This window comes from Gossypium hirsutum, chromosome A11 (genome assembly GCF_007990345.1).
Source record: "Gossypium hirsutum isolate 1008001.06 chromosome A11, Gossypium_hirsutum_v2.1, whole genome shotgun sequence".
Lineage (NCBI taxonomy): Eukaryota > Viridiplantae > Streptophyta > Magnoliopsida > Malvales > Malvaceae > Gossypium > Gossypium hirsutum.
In genome coordinates this window covers 13,107,039-13,112,212 of record NC_053434.1, presented here as the reverse complement: position 1 = coordinate 13,112,212, position 5,174 = coordinate 13,107,039, and the positions used below count along the sequence as shown (strand labels likewise).

General features: G+C 35.7%; 1 non-coding gene across 1 annotated transcript; it reads left to right on the top strand.

The window, feature by feature from the left end:
- Positions 1-2,866: 2,866 nt before the first annotated feature.
- On the top strand, positions 2,867-2,973 carry LOC121210336 (small nucleolar RNA R71). The gene has a single exon (XR_005905450.1). It is a non-coding gene; the product is annotated as a small nucleolar RNA R71 (small nucleolar RNA).
- The last annotated feature ends 2,201 nt before the right edge of the window (positions 2,974-5,174 follow it).

Sequence of the window (5,174 nt, the reverse complement as noted above, 5' to 3'; positions counted from 1 at the left end):
AACACCCTAGGGTTGCATTAACTCGATCTATGGATCCCCTTAATAGGTTTCACCCTAATCCGGAAAAATCTTGTCACCCTATGTCTAGGCCCGCAAACAACTCCGCTTAATTATGACAAATATACTCTTAGATAGGGTCTATTCCTCTTCTGAATAAGAGCTTATCTTGAATCAGTATCCTGGGATATCAAAACAAGAATTAAGAACACATAATTAAGAACAAGTTAAATATTTATCATACAATTCAGAAAATAATAACAAGATTCATCTTAGGTTTCATTCCCCTTAGGTATTTAGGGGTTTTAGTTCATAACTAAATAAGAAAACATCTTAGAATAATAAAGAATATAAAACATAAAGAAAACCCAAAACTCCTGAAGAGGAAATTGAGGAGAGATCTTCAGTCTTGATTATGAATCCGGCTTCTGAGATGGATCAATCGGCTTTCTTAGAGTAATTCCTTACTCCCTATTCTGTGTCTCATTTTCTTCATCCTCTAGGGTGTATTTATAGGCTTTGGAATGCCTAAGAGCCCTCAAAATTAGCCTTTTCCGAATTGGATTCAACTTGGGCTCGGCAGGGACACGCCTGTGTGAGATTACTTCAGGCCGTGCTCGAGCCTGCCAAATTGACACAGCCGTATGGTCTACCCGTGTGAGGAGGTCCAGGCCATGTTGATTTCGTACTTTGGCCTATTTTCTCTATTTTTGGCCCGTTTCTCGTTCCTTTCGCTCTCCTATGCTCTCCTAAGTATAAAACATGAAATTAAAGCATTAGGAGCATTGAATTCACCAATTCTAATGGGAAATCATCCATAAAATGAGTTAAATATGGGTTAAAAATATGTATAAATTACGGTTTATCAACAGAGTCGAAACTCCTCTTTCTCACTGTCAATTCTATTATCAACATAAGGTTTTAGCCGAGTAATATTTACTTTAAAAGTGACAAATTTAGAATGATTTACCTCGACTGTACTGTATGAGAAAATATTCAGTACCGTAAAAGGAGTTGCTTCGTTTGCATTAAACTCTAAAGTGGCGATTCAAGGGTCCATTTTATCCAACAATACCTGATCGCCAATCTTAAATTGGTTCGTCCCATCCTTAGGCTCGTCATGGAGTCTCTTTGGTTCATCGTGTACTCTAGGTTTCTCCTTAACGTGTGTCTGCCATTCATTTAGTTCATCGATTTGTAATCTTCTTTCATCATGATTTGTTCTGTTTTTGTTATGTAAACTGGACTGCGGCTCTGTCACGTTTTTCTGAGGTGTTTCCTGCAAAGAATATTGAGCCACAAGGTTATTAACATTAACAAAACTCGTAATATCATCTTGATCACTAGATATCCTAACAGAATCACAAGCTTGGAGTTTAATCGTATCATCACCTATACGAAGTATTAACTCACCTGTACCAACATTTATGATAGTTCTAGCAGTTACTAAAAAGAGCCGTCCTAAAATAAATGTTACGTCACTGTCCTCATCCATGTCTAGAACAACAAAATCAACTGGGAAAATAAATTTATCAATTTTGACGAGTACGTCTTCAACAATACCCCTAGGAAATCTAATTTTTCTATCTGCCAATTGAATGCTCATCCTAGTTTGTTTGGGTTTCCCAAGACCTAGTTGCTTAAACATTTTGTAGGGCATGACATTAATACTAGCCCCTAAATCAACCAAAACATTATTAACACTTAAACTACCAATTAAACAAGGAATACTAAAACTCCCTAGATCTTTCAATTTGTTGGGTAGTTTATTCTGCAAAATGGCTGAGCACACTGCATTTAGCTCGACGCGCGGTGAATCATTTAACTTCTACTTATTTGCTAAAAGCTCATTTAAAAATTTAACGGAATTTGGCATCTGCGAAAGAGCTTCAATAAACGGTAAGTTAATATGTAATTTTTTCAACAGTTTAAGGAATTTACCAAATTGTTCGTTTATGTGGTCTTTTCTTGCCGTATTTGGATATGGCATATGAGGTTTATATTCCTTACTGAACGAATTTTGCTTACTTTGGCTTACCTCAACCTTACCATTGCTTACCATAGTTTCTTGCTTCGATTCAGATTCAGATTCAGTTAACCTTACCATAGTTTCTTGCTTCGATTCAGATTCAGATTCAGTTAACCCTTTGTCATATCGAACAGTGATCCCATGAAGCTGCTCCATTGGGTTAGTTCAGGTGTTGCTTGGCAAGCTACCTTGTGATCGTTCTGAAATCATCTTTACCAATTGACCGGTTTGATTCTCAAGCCCTTGAATCGACGCTTGTTGATTTTTTAGTGTCGTTTCGGTGTTTTAGAAATGAGTTTCTAACACTGAAATAAACTTTGTCAACATCTCCTCAAGGTTCGGTTTCTTCTCCTGTTGGTAAAGTGGATGAAAGCCTGGACTACCCTAAGAGAAATTGGGATGGTTCCTCCAACTTGCATTATAAGTGTTACTATACGGATTATTCTAAGGTCTAGAATTATTACCTATATAGTTGACTTGTTCGTCTTCTGTGCTTAGGTTGTAGGATCAATTTTCTGGATGGTTCCCTCCTCTATTTGTGCCATATTGCATCACCGGATGTACCAACATAGAACCATATAAACCATCAATCTTTTTATTCAAAAGTTTACCTGATTTGACAACATGGTGACCGCATCAATGTTAAAAACACCGGCTGCTTTCATCAGCGTTGCCCTTATGACTTGCTACTGATAATTATTCAGTGACATCTCTTCTATAAACTCGTAAGCCTCTGTAGGTGTTTTGTTATTCAAAGTCCCAGCGACAGATGCATCGATCAATTGCTTAGTTGAGGGGTTCAAATTGTTGTAAAAAGTTTGAACCTGTAGCCATAAAGGTAACCCATAGTGAGGGCACCTTTTCAATAAATCCTTATACCTCTCTCATGCATCATATAAAGTCTCTAAATCCATTTGTACAAAGAAAGAGATATCATTCCTCAATATGGCTGTCTTAGCAGGTGGAAAGTACTTCAGCAAAAACTTCTCGGTCATTTGATCCCAAGTAGTGATAGAACCTCGTTATAGGGAGTTCAACCACTGCTTAGCCTTATTTCTCAACAAGAAGGGGAATAATCGTAGGTGAATGACATCATCAAAAATGTCATTTATCTTGAATGTGTCGCAGAATTCTAGGAAATTAGCCAAATGAGTATTTGGGTCTTCGTCCTGGAAACCATCAAACTGAACAAACTATTGAATCATTTGAATAGTATTAGGGTTCAGTTCAAAATTATTTGCAGCAACAGCAGGTCTAACAATACTCGATTCAGCCCTAGTTAAATTGGACTTGGCATAATCATACATAATACGAGGAGCAGGATTCGGATTTACAGGATTTACAACAACCATAGGAGGTAACTGATTATTATGATTTTCTGTAATCTCCTCAGTATTAATAATAATATCCTCTTGCTCTTCTATTGTACTTTGTTGACTTTGCCTCACTTCTCTACAATTTCTGCGAGCTGTACTTTCGATCTCAGTGTCGAACACTAGAGGTCCTGACGGGTTTCTTCTAGTTATAAACTAAAGGAACCTGCTAGAAGCAAATAAAAGAAAAGTTAGTAAATTAAAGTAAAAACAAAAATAAAATACAATAAAAAAATAAAAAAAATGGTTAAAGTAATAAAAATTAAGTGTTCCTAATATTTCAGTCCACGGCAACAGTGCCAAAACTTGATGACCGTTTTATGATTCACTAACCTAGACTACGATCACGATAAAGGCAAGCGCACCTATCGAGTGGTAGTATAGCTACGATGAGTCCAGAATATCGTATCCATGAGGACTAAAAGTACTAGTAATAACTATCTTTCTATTATTTAGCCTACAATAAAAGGGATTTGTTTTAATCTAAAATTAACTAAACTAATTAACTAATGAACTTGACAGAGAGTGAAGGAAATAATCGAATAAACCAATGATAAAGACAATACCCAAGGAAGAATCCACCTAGACTTCACTTATTATTCTGACTCTGAATTAAATGATTTATTCACTTGTCTTGATTCGTAGAAATCCCTAAATTATGTTAATATCTCTTTTGAGACTAAGAACAACTGACTCTAGGTTGATTAATTGAAATCTTTTTCTAATTAAAACCCCTATTGTCGCATTAACTCGATTTATGGATTCCCTTATTAGATTTGACTCTAATCCGACAGATTTATGTCACATGTTTCTAGGATTGCAATCAACACCGCTTAATTATGCTAGATCCACTCTTAAATAGGGACTTTTTCTCCACTGTATAAGCACATCAAACTTGAATTAATATCCTGAAAATATTAAGGCAAGAATTAATAACACATAATTAAGAACAAGAATAAGTATTTATCAAGTAATTCAGAAAATTAAATAATAAGATCCATCATAGGTTTCATCTTCCCTAGGTATCTACGGAATTTAGTTCATAATTTTAGGGAAAAACTTCTCAAAAATAGGAAAACAAAAAAACATAAAGAAATTCAAAAACTTCGAGAGAAATTGAAGTGAGATCTTTAGTCTTGAAGGAGATCCTGCTTCCGAGTTGAATCCGTTGGCGTTCTTCAAGTAATTTCTACTTTATACTCTGTGTGCCCCCTTAAGTCCTCTTCTAGTGTGTATTTATAGACTTTAGAATGCTCAGAAACCCTAAAAATTGGGTTTTTCTGCATAATAGGGAAGCAGGGTGCGAAATCGACACGGACTGACACAAGGGAATGTGGCCAGCCCGTGTGGAAATGCCCAGGCCATGTGGATCCTGGAAACAGCTCTTTTTGCCTGATTTTGGCTCGTTTTTTGCTTCTTTCACTCCCTTATGCTCACTTAAGTATAGAAACATGAATTTAAAAGATTAGGAGCATCAAATTCACTAATTCATATAATAAATCATCCAAAAATGCATTAAGAATGAGATTAAAAACATGTTACTTTTATGGTTTGTCATTAGGACACGACTATGTGTCCCAACTTCAAATACTCACACAGCCTGGGCACACTGCCGTGTGTCCCCTATTTTTGAAAATTTTTATATTTTCCTAAAATTTCCTTACTTTTTTCAAATTAGCCCTTAAGGGTTTTAAGATAATTTCTATAGCCCCTTAAACTCGATTTAAGCCTCGTAAATGTAAGTTGTGAAAAATAAAATAAAATAAAATAAATAA